The sequence below is a fragment of the Homarus americanus genome, unplaced genomic scaffold (assembly GCF_018991925.1).
Source record: "Homarus americanus isolate GMGI-L3 unplaced genomic scaffold, GMGI_Hamer_2.0 scaffold45698, whole genome shotgun sequence".
Classification (NCBI taxonomy): domain Eukaryota; kingdom Metazoa; phylum Arthropoda; class Malacostraca; order Decapoda; family Nephropidae; genus Homarus; species Homarus americanus.
Genome location: NW_024735554.1, coordinates 13,493,286 through 13,513,301, shown reverse-complemented (window position 1 = coordinate 13,513,301; position 20,016 = coordinate 13,493,286). Strand labels below are relative to the sequence as shown.

At 47.6% G+C, this 20,016-nt stretch overlaps 1 protein-coding gene across 4 annotated transcripts in view; it reads left to right on the top strand.

Moving 5' to 3' along the window:
• Positions 1-2,267: 2,267 nt before the first annotated feature.
• Positions 2,268-20,016, top strand: part of LOC121871537 (glutamate-gated chloride channel-like) — a 141,636-nt gene continuing 123,887 nt past the window's right edge. For all 4 annotated transcript variants that reach the window (XM_042373974.1, XM_042373972.1, XM_042373976.1 and 1 more), the window contains exons 1-2: positions 2,268-2,894; positions 10,415-10,538. The gene's annotated coding sequence lies outside the window, so the exon portion shown is untranslated. The remainder of the gene's footprint in view (positions 2,895-10,414; positions 10,539-20,016) is intronic.

The following is a 20,016-nucleotide window of genomic DNA, read 5'->3' as shown; positions in this document are numbered from 1 at the left end:
TCTTTACATTTATCATCAATAATATCATTATTCAATGTCCACAATGAGAGAGAGAGAGACAGAGAGTAAAGCAGGTAGACAGACAGACAACAACAAAACACCACAAGAACATCACCGAAAAGAAACAATTTCCTCACAACTTCACATAAACCAGACAACACAAACATCCTAATGTATAATAATAAAAATAAAATACCAAGAAAATGTCACCAGTAAAGATCCTCTTACACTTAAAGGTTTAGGCCTACGGCGACCTAAACAAATTTATTATCAGAGAAACTGTCTACAAAAATGTTAGTTGGTTACAAGACATTATGCTATAGGGGCATAAAGGGCTGTTAGGTGGTAGGGGAGAGGGGGTTAAGTTAGGGGTTAGAGAAGGGGAGGTTGGGTTAAGGGTGGTAGAGGAGGGGTGGGGTTGGGTTAAGGGTGGTAGAGGAGGGTGGGGTTGGGTTAAGGGTGATGGAGGAGGAGGAGGTGGGTTAGGTGCAAAACGAGGAGGTAAGGGGAAGAGGGGAGAGGAGGAGGTAAGGGGAAGGGGGGAGAGGAGGAGGTTGGGGGAAGAGGGGGAGGAGGAGGTTAGGGGAAGAGGGGTTAGTTTAGGGGGTTAGGTGTTAAAGGAAGGGGTTGTGTTAGGTGCGGTAGGGAGGGGGCTTAGGGATTAGAGGAGGGAGTGAGATGATAAATTATATTTTTGAGTGACCAATGGACACATTTTAAAGGACTTCCCTACACGCACACCCTCACCCCTCTCCTCCCACACCCCAACCCCCCTCCTCCCACACCCCCGCCCCCACACACAACATACTAGGGTCTATTTCTCTTCATTGTTCACAGTAAAATATGAGGGGAAACTTTTTGTTGTTATTCTGCCTGAGGGACCGACCTAACTATACTCCTGGCGATTGACGCAGAGGGAGTTAGAGTTTTTTTTTACCACAACGACTGAGTACCCGAGGGAGAGTAAGGGGGATGGGGAGGGAGAGGGGAGAATGAGGGAGAGGTGGAAAGGGTGAGGGAGGGCGAGAGAGAGGGGAAGAAAGAGTGGGGGAATAGGAAGACGAGGGAGAGCGAGAAAGATGGAGGAAAAACAAGTGAGAGAGAGAACGAAAAAGTAAAAGGACAAGTAAGAGTGAGGAAAAGTAAGGGAGTAACTCTTGCGGTACTCTCCTCCTAATAGATGTTAATAAGTAACATATATTATCCGCTTGGCTAGTGACAGGCCGTATGCCAGGCTGTGATTCGCCTACAGCTTCTTGACACGTTAGCTCTTGTTCGTCCTGTGGAAAAATATACAGTGAGGAATAACATGGTATATAGGGATGGTTAGAAGGGAGAAGATCCACCTGGGTAAAAAAGAGTATACGTGTACATAAAGCCATACTTAACGACCAGAAAAAATCCCTCATACACGAAAACCATCAAGCAGTTAGGTCAGGAGAGGAGAGAGGCTTTGAGTTAACTGAACACCACAAAAAAAAGAGAAAAACCTGGACCCTCTTGCTGGTCTGAGCTGCTACCAATAAACTCATGCAAGCAACTCTGGGCTATTTTTTTCCCCAGGCTGTAACTGGTGGTAATCAAGGTTAAGGGTGTGTATGTGTGTGTGGGGGGGGGAGGTTAAGGGGAACTAGTAGTGGAGTGGTAGGGAGTGTGGGGGTGAGAGGGACCCACACAGACATAGCCTATACAGACACACAAACACCCCCTCTACACACACAGCTGGGTATGACGTCACAGGGTCAAACTACCATAAACACAGCTGGGTATGACGTCACAGGGTCAAACTATCGTCAACTACTCGAACTTATAACCCGTTAGGTAAGTTGTAGGTGTCGCTCTACCATTAATATACCTTATAAGTGATATATAGGGGTTTATAGATCTATAAGACCTCAATTTCTCCCTTTAGAGTGAAGTTTGACAAGGATTAGAAAATGAATGAAAATGAGTGATGTTATCAGGCTTCGTTTCCATCTGGGATCGATGCTCCCTTGGGAGATGCAACACCAGTAGCTGGCGGGCGTACGAGCACAGCATCCGGTCACATCAATACAGCTATCCTGTTATATAATCCAGACTTGTTCGGTATGACTTAGTTCCTGGATGTAAGTGATATTAAGGTGATATTTTGTGTTGTTCAGAGGGCATAAAGTTCAGGGTACAGTCGCAGTAGCAAGTGACACGGCTTTTGACATAAACGTATCGTACCGCCCTTGAATCCCGTAAAGCCAGGCGTGACCCAAGTTCCTCTTCCCCAGTTGACGTTTGGGAGTCGGTGAGGCAGGGTGGACTGGCTCTTATATTCTTTCATAGTGCAATGACTCGCCGCTATAGCATACATCAGGCAGGCAGACAGATAACCAACACGGAACTATGCAAGCACCTCCCTTGACTCATCCGATAAGACAGGAAGCAACGCAGGACTCAGAATCGCTGGATGTGTTGGAAAATTCATAGTAGAATTCATCTTTAATAATGGAACGAATGTGAATAAGAGAGAGAAAAAATACAAACACACAAACACGATAATACGAATGCTAGTGTGTGACGCCCCTACGACACCCAAACTCCCACAGGAACTAGGGAAGGAGTTTTTGTCCCCAGGAAGATACAGGAGAGTGAGCGGGAGTATCAACCAGAAAATATGAAGAGGACCATTTGGCCCGGGCTCAGCGGGTGTTGGGGGCCCATGTGTTAAACCGGGTCTCCGTTCCTCCTCCTCTTCCTCCTCTTCCTCCTACTCCCTACTCCTTCCCTCTCCTCCTCCTCCTCCTTCTCTACAACGTCCTGGGGGAAAAATCGAAACCCAGTGGTAGCTTCCCTCTGTCAACAGCCTCGTCGTGCCTGGCTCACCATCACCACCGCCGCCGCTGCCTCCTCCGCCGACACAGGTTAGTCATAGCGTCACCTTAACATTAATTGGTCAATGTTTACATAAAGCTTCATATCTTAAGGCTGGTAATTTAGTGATCACACAGCGGACACACTACTAACTCATCCCCTTACCAAGAGACGGGAGTTATCGCAGTGATAAGCCTTCAGTCTGAGTCACAACCCAAACTAATGTAGCGTTAAGTGATAAATACATGTTTATATATCCCCCACCCCGTGTATATATCCCCCACCCCGTGTATATATCCCCCACCCCGTGTATATATCCCCACCCGTGTATATATCCCACCCCACCCGTGTATATATCCTCCACCCGTATATATCCCCCACCCCGTGTGTATATATATCCCCACCCCGTGTATATATCCTCCCCGTGTATATATCCTCCACCCCGTATATATATCCCCCACCCGTGTATATATCCCCACCCCGTGTATATATCCCCCACCCCCCCCCGTGTATATATCCCCCACCCATCCCCCCCCGTGTATATATCCTCCACCCCGTGTATATATCCTCCACCCCGTGAGTTGTCAGGTAATTTCGGCGTTAACTTCTTGTAGCTGAGGCTAGGTTAGGTTACGTTAGGTCGGTTGTCAAATATTTGTAATCCCAATTGTGTGTGTGTGTAAGATGTCAAATACCCACAAGGCACTTTTGATACACACACACACAGCGGGGAGAGAGAGAGAGAGAGAGAGAGAGAGAGAATATCTTAATTATTGTTATCATCGTTAATTGAGTAAACGCTCATCATTAAGCTGTAGTAGAGATGCTATCAGCTGATGTGTGTGTGTGTGTGTGTGTGTGTGTGTACAAGTGAATGTGCGCATACGTATGTGTGTGTGAGAGAAGGTGCGCATGCGTATGTGTGTGTTTGTACATACATGGGAATTATAATCAACATTAAAACAACATCTATTAAGAAGTATGAAGGGACTTAACCATACATACAAACAAGGGTATTGAGTCTTCCTGGAATAAATCATCAGAAACAGTACCGGTAATTAACATGTACTAATTACAGTTTCTTTCCTGTTTAATTCCTAGCAACTTGGAATCCTGGAATAAGGTGTGAATGAAATCATACTGGAATGAAGATGAAATGGAATCTTGGAATATGTAAGGGGTGAAAATGAAGTCCGATACAACTCCTCAGACAGACGGCCGGTTACAGATACTAAGCCGGATATTACATATACCAAGCCGGATGTTATATGTACTAAGCCGGATGTTACAAATACTAAGCCGGATGTTACAGATACTAAGCCGGATGTTATAAGCACTAAGCCGGATGTTACAAATACTAAGCCGGATGTTACAGATACTAAGCCGGATGTTACAAATACTAAGCCGGATGTTACAGATACTAAGCCGGATGTTACAAATACTAAGCCGGATGTTACAGATACTAAGCCGGATGTTACAAATACTAAGCCGGATATTAAATAATAGGAACATTTTGGAGATGAATTTAACACTTAAATAACACAAACTTTGTAGTCTGCAATATTACAAGACGGAGACCACCTCCCCCCTTCCCCCACCAGTCACCCTACGCTGTCCCTACTCTTCCCCACCCCCCCAACCTCACCTCACCCTTCTCCCAAACTCCCCCTACCCCATCTTTACATCCCCCATCCAACCAACCCCTTCCTCCCACCTCTCAAATACCCCCTCAGGCACGGTTGTTATAGCTTCCTCCTGATAAATTCTGGTTCCTCTCCACCCAAATTCATTACTTCCAACTCTGCGATGCTGGAGATGGGAAGAAACACAGGAACCGTTTAATACACACAATATTCGTCACAAATGACCTACTAGATCACTACAGAGAGGAAGATTTATATTTTTTATTGTGTTTTTGTCACCCGGGAAGGATAAAGCTGCTGTGATGTATATGGTATCTTGCTGTGGCTGACGATGGAAGGTGTACTGGGATATACCTGTACAGTTTGTTGATTGTGGTGACACAGGTGGAAAAGTTTGGTCTAAGATATTTTGTTGTTATTATTATTATTATCATCATCCAAACTTAGAGCTAATCATAATATTTTTCTTATTTAACGATCATAAAATCTAAGTTATTTTGATGATAAATTATATTGACTTGTATGGAGAGTACAATGTAAGTCCTGATTTAATGAAGAGACATGGCGGTGTCTGGGGCCTCCCCTCTCCTCAGCCCCCAGCCTCCCCTCTCCTCAGCCCCCAGCCTCCCCTCTCCCCAGCCCCCAACCTCCTCTCTCCCCAGCCCCCAACCTCCTCTCTCCCCAGCCCCCAACCTCCTCTCTCCCCAGCCCCCAACCTCCTCTCTCCCCAGCCCCAACCTCACCTCTCTCCAGCCCCAACCTTCTCTTTCCCTAGCCCCCAACCTCCTCTCTCCCCAGCCCAACCTTCTCTCTCCCCAGCCCCCAACCTTTTCTCTCCCCAGCCCCCCAACCTCCCCTCTCCCCAGCCCCCTCTTCCCATTCTCCCAGACCTCTTTCCCCACTCCCCAGCCTCCCCCCACCAGCCACCGTCACACACTAACATTATTAACAGTCAAGACTGCTGGACCGTCTGACCTTGACCCGGGACTTGTGGGGTGACTAATGAAGGCAAACTAGTGCTAAGACTCTACAAGATATCACCACGTAAGTATGTATGTATCTCAACAATATTTTGGAAGCGCTTTTTATTAAATTTCACCTCAATCAACATCCAGGAATCGCTCAAGTGTACTGTATATTTCTTCATATAGATTCAGACTTCCTAATGGTGACGCTCGAGTGACATAACATTCCTATCGCTGTGGATGTCTGTAATGGCGTCTGTCGGTTACGTTACGTTACGTTAGCTTCTCGAGTCTATCTGAAACCGACTCCCATAAATATCAACTTCTCAGAGTCTGGGCCAAGACACATCCAGATTAGCCATGAACCGACGATCACCAGCGAGGACAGCAGAGAGCCAGCGAGGACAGCAGAGAGTCAGCGAGGACGGCAGAGAGCCAGCGAGGACAGCAGAGAGTCAGCGAGGACAGCAGAGAGTCAGCGAGGACGGCAGAGAGTCAGCGAGGACAGCAGAGAGTCAGCGAGGACGGCAGAGAGTCAGCGAGGACGGCAGAGAGCCAGCGAGGACGGCAGAGAGCCAGCGAGGATGGCAGAGAGCCAGCGAGGACGGCAGAGAGCCAGCGAGGACAGCAGAGAACTAACACTGTGGGAAACAACTTCCTTAAGACCCTCCCGCTGTTCACTGGACGGGAAGCTGCCGCCTGATATAACTTAAACACATTTTTCAACAGCTTCCTCGTCCTTGTTTCCGGTGATGGAGTAGATCAGTTCCTGGAAGTTCCGGAGTTAGGAGACCGTCAGCCAGTGAGTTAGTCCACATGTGTCGTCAGCACTCCGCAAGATTGGGTTGTCGTAGGTCGAGTAAAGACTAAATGTTTATACGACAGCCACCAACACAAGTCGTCCTGCTGCTGGAGTCTTTCCCTTGATTAAAAACTTATACCCGACAGGGATCTGTTCCACATGACTTGCCGGCAACAAAATGTTCTTGAGGTAGTCGTGGGAGATGTGTTCACTCAGTGTCTTGGTCCGTCTCCCCCGACCGGAGATTGGTCTCTTCAAGCACTTCAAGGGGCAATGGGGGTACGTAGCCAAGAAGAGCTATCAACCCCGGCTGGAGGATGAGGGCTGCTCCCACGCCTTCGGCCCTCGATGATCAACTTGAGAGTGAGGCTCAGAAATACTGCAGGAAGACTTTGGTAAGAAAGTATTTTATCGAAGACTACCTCAACGTACCGGGAGTTATGGTTATCTTGCTGGGGGCAGTTTTCTCCTCAAGGTATTAGGTTCACGGCCTCAGTTGCCATGAAACAGTCTCCATGGGTGACAAAAATAATGTGCTCCATAAAGACCTGGTTATGGGGGAGGGGGGGGGGGCAGTTCCACCTCAACCTCCACAACCTCCAGGGAAATAAAAGTGTTCATACGTTCATTTTTTCTCATCACGACTGTGTACGTCAAGGTCTCCTGGTTCTCGTTTCCCATTCCTGCTGCAGCTCCGCCTACAAGACAAGAACGCCTCTGCAGAGAAGAAGATTGTTGTAAGAATATCTGAGGCAGCTGTCGCCATCATCCCGAGTCATTCATGTACTAGAGCGAGGAGACGGTGAGGCCGACCCCCGTGTGATAATCATGATCGAAAAGGAAGACGCTGTTTCCCTCTGTCACCTTAAATCAAAGAGCCTGGATAGTTTTGTCCCTGAAAACATGGCGTTCATGGGACAGTGAGGGACCTAAGGCGACATGTGAGACTTCTGCTGGCTGTTTATAACTTGATGCCGCTGAGAGTGACACAGCCTTATCGTCCTCCTTCTCTGACTATAGTAACGCGTCATCACACTCACCTCAAATTTCACATTAACAACATTCTGCCTCATGACGTACAGTTACCACTCACTGTTATGATGAACCTGAACTTTGACCGTGACTGTGGCTTTAACCCTTTAGCCTATTGACACATTATCTATGACAAATTATCCAGAACTTGTATCACATAAACACTACTACACTGCACAATATATTAACCTCGACCTATAAATATAACCTAACCAATTAACCAGTTTTCACATTAATCAATATAAATCTCACAAAACATTAACCTTCGTTCTAGGCACTGGTTAAATAACCTGTCTTAACAAATCTTGTAACATAACTGCACCGAATAAAGTAGTGATTATCAGTGAACTAAAGTCAGCATAGATCAAGACGGCGGCCTTTTTTAACACCTACTATGAACTGTACATTCTCAATATTTATATTCTTGCAGGAAGAAAATAAGTATCATTGATGACCCGACGTCGCGCTCTGACCTTGACCTCTGAACACGACTATTTATATCTTGACCTTTGACCTTTCGTCTACTAACTTGAGGTAGTCTCTCTCTTGACAAACAGCAACACTGAGAAGTTTAATCAAGTCTGGCGGAATAGTTTGTGTTTTGATTGTAAGCTGACACACACACACACACACACACACACACACACACACACACACACTCTAAGCTTGATTATTCTGTATTAGTTAGTGTGTGTGTGTGTGTTTGTTTGCTTGTAGGTGGATCTATACAACTGTAATATATTGAAGACAGGTTAATAATGATGGAGAGTGGCTGTGTTCCTACCATCAAGGAACTATGGTTGTGAGTCTCCAGCAGCGTGAAGGAACTGTGGTTATGAGTCTCCAGCAGCGTGAAGGAACTGTGGTTATGAGTCTCCAGCAGCGGGAAGGAACTGTGGTTATGAGTCTCCAGCAGCGTGAAGGAACTGTGGTTATGAGTCTCCAGTAGCGGGAAGGAACTATGGTTGTGAGTCTCCAGCAGCGTGAAGGAACTGTGGTTATGAGTCTCCAGCAGCGTGAAGGAACTGTGGTTATGAGTCTCCAGTAGCGGGAAGGAACTGTGGTTATGAGTGTCCAGTAGCGTGAAGGAACTGTGGTTATGAGTCTCCAGCAGCGTGAAGGAACTCTAAGAATGGTAGAACTATGCCTTACCAGACACACAGTTCACCGTAGAGTGGGAACAGTGACGATCTCCACCTCACAATGGAAAAATGAGTCATTACCTAGCATGACAGGTGGCGTGCTTGGTGGTCAGCCCTCAGATTATAGTGTTGGTAAAGTTGCTGGTAATGTTGATATTGCTTGTACTGTTGGTAATGCTGGTAATTTTGATGGTAACGTTGGTAATGTTGATAGTAATGCTGGTAATGCTTGTACTGTTGGTAATGCTGGTAATTTTGATGGTAACGTTGGTAATGTTGATAGTAATGCTGGTAATGCTTGTACTGTTGGTAATGCTGGTAATTTTGATGGTAACGTTGGTAATGTTGATAGTAATGCTGGTAATGCTTGTACTGTTGGTAATGCTGGTAATTTTGATGGTAACGTTGGTAATGTTGATAGTAATGCTGGTAATGCTGGTAATTTTTATGGTAACGTTGGTAATGATGGTAATACCTAGAGTGCTGTTGGCAGCTGTAGACTATAAGACGCCGAGTGATGGCAGGTGTTACAGGGAAGAGAAGATAACAAAACAAAAACATTACGTAATACAAACTTGAAAAACCACGACTTGTTGATATTTTGTAGTTGTTATGATAAAGAGAAAAATTATAAAGATCTACTAAGTCTCCCCCCAAAAGATAAAATAAAATAAAATATCTTGTGGTGATAACTGGTCTTGAATGATTTGTCTTGTTGGTGTGTTTACGTTTTGCAACATATAATGACAGGTGCAACAGGTAGAGAAAAATGGGGCCCAATATATCAAGATTTCATTTGTTTACGAATGTTTATGTTTTAATCTTTCTTTCGCGCGTGACAGACACACACTCAGTCACACGAACACACCGGTTAGGTTCATGATGTTACCTATATAGTTACTCTCAAACCATCGACTTGGAGTGAAGGGGTTGTTAAGGGAAGGGAAGGGAAGGAATACGTGAAAGGAAGGTAGGAAAGGGAGGAGGGAAGGTAGGAAGGGGAGGAGGGAAGGTAGGAAGGGGAGGAGGGAAGGTAGGAAGGGGAGGAGGGAGGGAAGGAGGAAGGGGGAAGGGAAGAAGGGAGGGGAAGGTAGGAAGGGGAGGAGGGAGGGAAGGTGGGAAGGGGGAGGAGGGAAGGTAGGGGAGGGAGGGAAGGTAGGAAGGGGAGGAGGGAAGGTGAGGAAGGAGGAGGAAGGTAGGGAAGGGGAGGAGGGAAGGTAGGAAAGGGGAGGGAGGGAAGGTAGAAGGGGAGGAGGGAAGGTAGAAGGGGGGAGGAGGGAAGGTAGGGGGAGGAGGGAGGGAAGGTGAGAGGGAGGAGGGAAGGTAGGGAAGGGGAGGAGGAGGGAAGGTAGGAAGGGGAGGAGGAAGGAGGAAGGGAGGAGGCAGGAAGGAGGAGGGAAGGTAGGAAGGGGAGGAGGGAAGGTAGGAAGGGGAGGAGGGAGGGTAGGAAGGGGAGGAGGGAGGGAAGGGGAGGAGAGAGGGAAGGTAGGAAGACGTGAAGGGAAAAGAGGAACGAACATAGAGCGATTACAATACTCCTTCTCCTCTTCCCCCTCCCCTCCCACTTTCTCCCGTTCCAGATCGTATATAGAATTGACTTTCCTTTCACCTTACTCTCCCCGACTCTCTCTCTCTACTTCACTCTCACACACACTTTATCTCGCTCCTCACTCACTCTCTCTCGCTCGCTCTTCACTACTCTCGCCCACTCTACCTCACTCTCACCGACTATCACTCCCTATTCTCTCCCTCATTCTTTTTTCCTATTCTCTCTCACTCCCTCCCACTCCCACTCGCCCCATTCTCTGGAGGAGTGGTTCAAGTGTAGGTTGAGAGGAAGAAATAAAACAGTCTCTCTCAACACCATCCTCACCACTACCACTATAATAACCATCATCACCATCCCAGCACCACCATCACTACTTCTACTATCGTCACCACCACAATTGACGAAACTAACAACAATTTCATTTTTATCCTCCGCAGGTGTTAAGTGTGGTGCGTGGAGAGACCTCACCACCACCACAACTACTACCACCATCGTACTACCACTATCCTCTTCAAGAACTCTGTAGTCATCATGGAGTAAAGAGAGAATATCACCATACAGGTAAGTTTCCTGCCTAACTTCACCTAACCTAACCTAACCTAACCTACTCTCACCCACTCTTCCTCACTCCCTGTTCTCTCTGTCACTCACCCCTCCTTAGTCTCACCCACTCTTCCTCACTCCCTGTTCTCTCTGTCACTCACCCTTCCTTAGTCTCACCCACTCTTCCTCACTCCCTGTTCTCTCTGTCACTCACCCCTCCTTAGTCTCACCCACTCTTCCTCACTCCCTGTTCTCTCTGTCACTCACCCCTCCTTAGTCTCACCCACTCTTCCTCACCCCTGTCACCTTAGTCTCACCCACTCTTCCTCACTCCCTGTTCTCTCTGTCACTCACCCTTCCTTAGTCTCACCCACTCTTCCTCACTCCCTGTTCTCTCTGTCACTCACCCTTCCTTAGTCTCACCTCACTCACCCTTCCTTAGTCTCACTCCCTGTTCACTCTTCCTGTCACTCCCTGTTCTCTCTGTCCTCACCCTTCCTTAGTCTCACTCCTTCCTTAGTCTCACCCTCTTCCTCACTCCCTCTGTTCTGTCCCACCCTTCCTTAGTCTGCCCCTCTTCACCTCACTCCTGTTCTCTCCTGTCCACTCACCCTTCCTTAGTCTCACCCACTCTTCCTCACTCCCTGTTCTCTCTGTCACTCACCTTCCTGTCTCACCCTCTCTTCCTCCCCCTGTTCTCTCTGTCACTCACCCCCTAGTCTCACCCACTCTTCCTCACTCCCTGTTCTCTCTGTCACTCACCCTTCCTTAGTCTCACCCACTCTTCCTCACTCCCTGTTCTCTCTGTCACTCACCCCTCCTTAGTCTCACCCACTCTTCCTCACTCCCTGTTCTCTCTGTCACTCACCCTTCCTTAGTCTCACCCACTCTTCCTCACTCCCTGTCCTCTCTCTCACTCACCCTTCCTTCCCCCATAGTCCACAGTCACCTAATGACCCCCCATCTTTTCGGGCCATTGAGGTGGTGCTGGGTGAGTCAGGCCTGAGGAGGAGGATAAGGCTCATCTTCAGACGTGTTTCAAGAAGAGAGGGACAAGTTGCTTCTCTGCTATGGTGACTCTCAATAACGACTAGTGTTGTGTTGTGCTATATTGTGTTGCGTTGTGTTGTGCTGTATTGTGTTGTGCTGTATTGTGTTGCGTTGTGTTGTGTAATATCGATGTGTCTATCTTTATAACGCTCGCCTTGACTGTTGGTCGCAATGTTATAAAAATAAACCCATTCATAACTATATAAGTTGTGAAGTGATAAATAAAGAATACAAATATCTAATCTGTTCTTGTGTGTAAATGTTCTTCAGTTGATAAAATATAACAGTTCTCGTTAATTTTTGTTATGTTTCGTCAATATATAATATATTGCTGGTGGAGGCTCGAGTAAAAGATTATTGTTCTTACTTCGTCTTCCTCCTCAAGTGTCTCTCCTCTAAGAGTTCCTTCAAAAATAACCCTCTCTACCTCTCTGTCTCCTCCACTCCCCTCTACATACACATCCATCTCTCTTTCTCCATCTCCTTCTCCTCCCCCATATCCATCTTTTCCACGCATGTCTCACGGATTCCTTTAATTTAGCTCCAGGAACAATATATATCTGTCTTGCCCTGAGAATGAACCCCCCACGCCCTCCCGTACATCATCCGGGGTGACCAGTGGTGCCAAATAATGGTTAATGTGACACTCTGTTGGCCACTAAGAAACCCGACCACTTGAGCGAATATCTTGAAACTTTTCTGAAGATGCGGGAGTCTCTGTGTTGAGTTATGGGCCTTGAGGAGGTTCCAGCATTGGTCGACTGAGTGACTGTATTTGTTTATGTGAGGAAATAACTCATTATTTAAACAATTTATGGAGAATATTTACTAATAGGTTTCAGAAAAATACCTTACAGATTGTTATATGTGACCAAGGCTGTTGCTGACAACTTCTTGCTGATCTGTGTGACCTTAAATGACCTGACCTTCAAGATGTTAACTCTGACACTTCCCTCCAATCCCCACCTACCTCATCCCCTCTACAACCACCTCCACCTATCCCTACCCCCTCACCTTTCCCCCTCCTCCATCTATCCCTACCCCCCTTACCATCTCCCTCAGACTCCTTCCTCTATCTACCCCTACCCCCCACCTCCTCCCCCCTCCTGAGGTCACAATCAGTGTTCGTCATCGTTAGGTCTTGACTTTGATGTGCCACCCACCACCCATCCCCCTCCAGCTGCCATCCGCCATCCATCCCCCACTACCTACCACCTATCCCCGCCACCCAGCCTTACCACCTATCCCCGCCACCCAGCCTTACCACCCATCCCCCGTCACCCAGCCTTACCACAGGTCAACACTGTTACATATACTAACTTACGACTCAAAGCTGTCTGGCGTCGTGATCACTAAGGTGGACAACTGGACATCCTTGAATACCCCTTTTCCCTCCTCTCCTCTATTCTTCTTCATCCTCCCTCCTCTCTCCTTCCTTCCATAACATGACCAACTAAAAAAATATACGTGGCTTAACCTCATCAGTCCACATAACCACAATAAGAGAGCCAGTCTCCCTCACATCTGCTTCTATCCTTTCGTTTTCATCCCTTCCTCGCCTCTATTTACTTTACCTTACCTTCCCTCCATCCCCTCCCTTCTTCTTTCCCTCCTCTCTCTTCCCTTACGCCTTCCTTCCTCCTCTCCCTCTTACAATTAATCGTATCCCCCCAAAAAAAAAAGAATCCCCGTGATCTACAAGAGCCTGGTGGAGCCTGGTGGAGCCTGGAACACCATGGTCTTAAAGTAGAGAAGCCCCGCCAGGACGTCTCTTTTGGTCTCCCCTCAGACGTAAATGAGAGCCGAGCCGTGCGCATGGCTGGCCTTGGTAAACACTTCTACTGGCGGAGAAATTAATCCCTCGAGTACGGGAGGTTTAAACACTTCTATGAAAGGATTTAAACCCTTCAGTGCCCGGATTTAAGCCCTTCAGTGCCCGGATTTAAGCTCTTGAGGGTCGGGATTTAAGATCTTGAGTGTAACGGCTTTAACCCCTGTGTACGATGAATTAAACCATTGAGTGTACTGGATTTGGTGTTGAGTACCATAGCTTGTCCCATTGAGTCCGATACCTTGTCCCCTTGAGTACGATAGCGTTATGACACACGAGCTACACTGGACCCCTTTATGACACACACGAGCTACATTTGACCCCTTTAAGACACACACGAGCTATACTAGACCCCTTTATGACACACACGAGCTATACTAGACCCCTTTATGACACACACGAGCTATACTAGACCCCTTTATGACACACACAAGCTATACTAGACCCCTTTATGACACACACGAGCTATACTAGACCCCTTTATGACACACACGAGCTATACTAGACCCCTTTATGACACACACGAGCTATACTAGACCCCTTTATGACACACACAAGCTATACTAGACCCCTTTATGACACACACGAGCTATACTAGACCCCTTTATGACACACACGAGCTATACTAGACCCCTTTATGACACACACGAGCTATACTAGACCCCTTTATGACACACACAAGCTATACTAGACCCCTTTATGACACACACGAGCTATACTAGACCCCTTTCCACACACTGAACCCCTTTACTGCAGAAGCACAGGGAACACCAAGCCAGGAAATATTGTTATGAAATTGATGGTGTTCAATGCTAATATATATCGTAGTTTGTAACACTCAATGGTCTCATATATTTTGTTAACTAAATGGAGGGGGGTTATGGAGGATTGGGGGGGAGTTATGGAGGATGGGGGGAGCAGGGAGGATGGGGGAGGGAGGATGGAGGGGAGCAGTGGAGGATGGAGGGGAGTGGGGAGGATGGGGGGGAGTGGAGGAGGGAGGGGAGCAGGGAGGATGGAGGGGGGCAGGGAGATTGGGGGGGAGTTATGGAGAGGAGGGGAGCAGGGAGGAGATGGAGGGGGGGCAGGGAGATGGAGGGGAGGCAGGAGGGATGGGGGGGAGCAGGAGGATGGGGGAGCAGGAGGTGATGGGGGGAAAGCAGTGGAGGATAGAGGGGAGCAGGAGGATGGAGGGGAGCAGGGAGATGGGGGGGAAAGTGGTGGGAGGATGGGGGAGCGTGGTGGAGGATGGGGGGAGTTATGGAGGATGGGGAGCAGGAGGATGGGGGGGAGCTATGGAGGATGGGGGGAGTTATGGAGGATGAAGGGGAGCAGGGAGGTATGGAGGAGGGGAGTTAGGAAAGGATGGAGGGGGAATTATGGAGGATGGAAGAGGGAGTTATGGAGGAAGGAGGGGGAATTATGGAGGATGGAGGGGGGAGTTATGGAGGATGGAGGGGGAGTTATGGAGGAAGGAGGGGAAGTTATGAAGGATGGAGGGGGAGTTATGGAGGATGGAGGGGGAGTTATGGAGGATGGAGGGGGGTAAATTCAGTGGTCGACATAGGCTAATTGAGTTATAAAAGAATGACAATATAATCTTTATTGAACTTATAAAGTAACTATAGAATGATGAGGTTAGAGTGTGATAGAACGTAGCTCTAACTCTACTTCTTGGTCTCTCGTGTTATTCAAAAGTTCGTTATTATATTATTAAGACTTTGATTTCCTCGTGTAAAAATGTTCCTCAAGTGCGCTTAAACCTTAACAGAGAGAGAGAGAGAGAGAGAGTTCAGTGTCCTTTCAGCTATATGCCTCAGCAAGGAATCTTTCTCCTCACTTCACTCAGACTTCTCTCCCTCCGTCCCTCCCCTCACTTCTCTAATTATCTTCCTCACTTCCCTTATCTCTCTCCTTTACCCCTCACTTCTTTTCCCTCTCTTCCCTCACTCCTCCTTCCCCTTTATCCACTCCCTTTACTCATTACCCCTACTTCCTCCCCTCTCATATCATTCTAAAAGGGGAAACACATTCTCCCCTCACTGGCTCTCCCCTCATCTCTCCTACTTCAAACACCGGAAACAAATAATCCTTACTCCTTAACTCTCTCTTTATTCTTTCCCTCCCTTCCTCCTCCTTCTTTCTCCTTTCTCCATCCATTCCTCTCTCACTACATACATCCTTTCCTCTCTCCCTCCTCTCCTTCCTCTCTCACACCTTCCCTTCCTCCCTGACTCCATCTACCCCTTCCACTTTCATTCCCTCCCTCATATCTTCCCCATGTTATTTCCCCTCACCTTCTCCCCATCATTCCCCCTCTCTTCCTCAAACTCATCTTCAAGACGGGAGAGAAAGGAGGGATATTTAAACCCCTCCCCCCTCTTTAAGGTTGGGGGGGGGGGGGATAATTTCTCCTCCTTTAAGTAGCGACAATAACTATAACCGGGACATCGGTAGGAGAAGGTGGTGCGGATTTACCTGAGACGGTGGGGATTTACCTTAGGCAATGAGGCTTATGGCAGATGGTGGGGATTACTGATGGTGGTGGGGATTACTGATGGTGGTGGGGATTATGGCTGTTGGTTGGATAATTTAGATGCTGGGGATTATTTTATGTAGTGGGGAGTAATCGTTGGTGGTGGAGATTAATCGTTGGTGGTGGAGATTATGGTTCACTTCCTTCCTTCCCTCTTTCCATCCTCCCCTAAAATCCTCCTCTCCCCATCCCTCTCTCCTTCAGTCCTTTCCTTCTCCCCTCTTCTTCCCTCTCCCCCATCTCACTTTCTTCCAGTCCTTCCCTCCCCTCTCCTCTCCCTCCCTCCCTTGCTGGCTGGGGAGGCAACAAGGTAGGAGAGACTCTGCACCAGACATCAGGAAAGTGTTCGATCCGTCATATCAAAAGGGATTGAGGTTTGTCTGGCTGGAAACGCATTCAGATCCTGCTGCGGCCCCTCAAGACTGCCACGTGTTATGTGTGTGTGTGAGAGAGAGAGAGAGAGAGAGAGAGAGAGAGAGAGAGAGAGAGAGAGAGAGAGGATGTAAGTAGTCCCCGCTACGGTCACTCCCATTTCTAATCGGAAAGTCGAAGGAAAAATTTAGTGAAAGGATGACTGGCTCATGTATGTATGCATGTATTTATGTATGTGTGTATGTATCCCTTATCTCTCTCTCTCTCTCTCTCTTCTCTAACTTTAAATACTTGTCTCATAAGAAAATCTCCCCGGATTTTCCCCTTTAAGTAATCCCCTACTCGTATACCCTTGTAAATCCCTTTAAATCCTTATAAATCGGAACTACATGAAAACATATCGGAGTGGGGTGAGGTGGATTGAGGTGAGGTGGAGTGGGGTGAGGTGGAATGAGGTGAGGTGGAGTGAGGTGAGGTGGAATGAGGTGAGGTGGAGTGGGGTGAGGTGGAATGAGGTGAGGTGGAGTGGGGTGAGGTGGAATGAGGTGAGGTGGAGTGGGGTGAGGTGGAATGAAGTGAGGTGGAGTGGGGTTAGTTGAGGTGAGTCATGGACCACATTTGCATTTAGCCTCATTAGTGAGCCATTGGGACAGGTAACTACTAGGAATGTGACCCATTAGTACTGGGGCCCATTAGGACGGAGAACCATTATGCCCAGGGCCCATTAAGACTGGTACTTACTTCAATGTGAATTGTGTTATAACCAGACATTTGGTAACAATACAGCTGGTGGTCTGGTTAAGGTCAGGTCAGGTCAGGCTAAGGTTACAGGATCGAAACCCACTTTGATTTTAGTTATTAAAGTTGAGATTACATTTCTGGGGCTATTTCTGGCCGGCCTGTGGTTTAGATTAGGGCAGACAAGGTCACTCGTAACATGTGAACTCTCTCTCTCTCTCTCTCTCTCTCTCTCTCTCTCTCTCTCTCTCTCTCTCTCTCTGTGTGTTTGTATGTCTCTCTCCCTTCTCTTTCCTTAATTCTCTCCCTTTCGCTATTTACTCTTCTGTTTCCTCTTATCACTTTCCATCAATCTTGCATTCTACAATTGTTCTCATCCACCTCACTTTATCCATCTCCCTTAATTCTTCCCCCCTTTCCTTTTAATCGTCTAGTTCACCATTCCCTTACTTTATCATCCCTCTTCCTCCACGTTCAACATCCATTCCTTTCCTGGCTCTACGTCATCACTGATCTCAGATTCATTCCACCTCGGTACACTAGTTTAGGATAGGTGGTGGTGGTGGTGGTGGTGGTGGTGGTGGTGGTGGTGGTGGTGGTGGGGGGTGGTGGTGGTGGTGGTGGTGGTGGTGGGTGGTGGGGGGTGGGATGGTGGGTGGTGGTGGTGGTGGTGGTGGTGGTGGTGGTGGTGGTGGTGGTGGTGGTGGTGGTGGTGGGGGTGGTGGGTGGGTGGTGGTGGTGGTGGTGGTGGTGGTGGGGTGGTGGTGGTGGTGTGGGTGGTGGTGGGTGGTGGTGGTGGTGGTGGTGGTGGTGGGGGTGGTGGTGGGATGGTGGTGGTGGTGGTGGTGGTGGTGGTGGTGGTGGTGGTGGGTGGTGGTGGTGGTGGTGGGGGATGTGGTGGTGGGGTGGTGGGAGGTGGTGGTGGTGGGGGGTGGTGGTGGTGGTGGTGGTGGTGGTGGTGGTGGTGGTGGTGGTGGTGGGGGTGGTGGTGGTGGGGGTGTGGTAGTGGTAGTGTCTGTCTGTCTGTCTGTCTGTCTGTATGCTATCATTTACCTCACAATGCTACAAGTATAAAAATAAAATATGTAAAACTCCTTAAAAATCTACATTATCTTACTTAATGGCCAACAAGACCCAGCAAAGTCCTTAGAGAAGAAAAAAATAATAGCGTAACTCTTAAAAGAAAAAACCTTTTGAAATCTCAGAGAACTAACACTTTTTGCCTTTTGTAGACGTCGAGGGAGTAACCATTAGGGGTGGTTCACCTCTAATGGCTCAGGGAGGGAGGGAAGGAGGGAGAGAAGGGGTCAAGGAGAGAGAGAGAGAGAGAGAGAGAGAGAGAGAGAGAGAGAGAGAGAGAGAGAGAGAGAGAGAGAGAGAGAGAGAGAGAGAGAGAGAGAGATACAAAGAATGACAGAGAGAAGGAGGGAGAGAGAAACAAATATAGAGAGAAAGACAGACAGGCAGAGAGAAACAAAGAGAGAGAGATATAGGCAACATTTCTTTCACGTCCAGTAACTAAGACAAGAATCTAATCACGCCCTCACATGCCCGCCATGCCGCAGGTACTCTCTACCAAGGAGCTGGAGAGAGAGAGAGAGAGAGAGAGAGAGAGAGAGAGAGAGAGAGAGAATTGATCTTATTCTCTCTCTCTCTCTCTCTCTGTCTCTCAATGGATGTATCTCTCCATATCTCTCACTTTCATCTGCTCACAACCCGTCTGTCTCAACGACTCGAGAGATGAGACACTAGTTTATGTTTCTTAAGACTGACGTAGAATCAAGCCAGCCTTCTCATGTTTCTCAGATCCCAGAACAGATTGGTGACTCTTTAGTGAGTCAGGTGGGTGAGGTATTTAGTGAGTCAGGTGGGGGAGGTATTTAGTGAGTCAGGTGGGGGAGGTATTTAGTGAGTCAGGTGGGTGAGGTATTTAGTGAGTCAGGTGGGTGAGGTATTTAGTGAGTCAGGTGGGGGAGGTATTTAGTGAGTCAGGTGGGGGAGATATTTAGTGAGTCAGGTGGGTGAGGTATTTAGTGAGTCAGGTAGGCGAGGTATTTAGTGAGTCAGTTAAATGAATGAATTACTCCGTGGGACTCTTATTGACTCTAGAGCCACGTTACATGGTTGGCTGTCGCTTCACACTTGGTAACTCAGGTCAGATAGTCCCTAGTTCCTGTAGCCTTCAGTCATGATAGCCCCTAGTTCCAATAGCCCCTAGTCCTAATAGGTCCTAATTGGTCATGATTCCTATAGGCTCTAACCCTAATAGGCCTACAATGATCGGATGACTATAGTAATTATCTGTCAACTGTGAAGGGAATCGTTAATGCAGTGAAACCTCCATATAGCGGACTTCTCCCTCCATATAATCCGTTAGATGGACATAACAGACATAACGGACTTTCAACTCTAATAGTTCGTCTGTTTGTCTGTCTCTTTTATAGTGATAATTTGCTGTTTTGCAAATCCATCCACCTTACCAATTTATGTATGTTACAAAAATGACTTGAGAGAGAGAGAGAGAGAGAGAGAGAGAGAGGGTAAGCTTGTTGTACTTGTTGTTGTTGTTGTTGGGCAAGTCAGGACGTGGAAGGATTTAGGAGTGAGGTCCTCCTTCCCTCTACCTACGTCAGGCATTGTTCCAAGTTTATATTGAATTATGATGTGTGTGTGTGTGTGTGTGTGTGTATGTATGTGTATGTGTGTGTGTGTGTGTGTGTATGTGTGTGTGTGTGTGTGTATGTGTGTGTGTGTGTGTGTGTGCCAAATCTCCACACTGGCACCACTACCACCACCACAGAGACGGTCTTGTCGCCATGGCAACCTCACCCAACCATGGTATTGCCTCAATGCTCGGTGAGGTGTGCGGTGTGAGGATGAGCGCCAAACGGTAATTAAGCGCCAGGTAAACGGTAATTGAGCACCAGGTAAACGGTAATTGAGAAGAAAAACAACAACAAAGTCTTGGT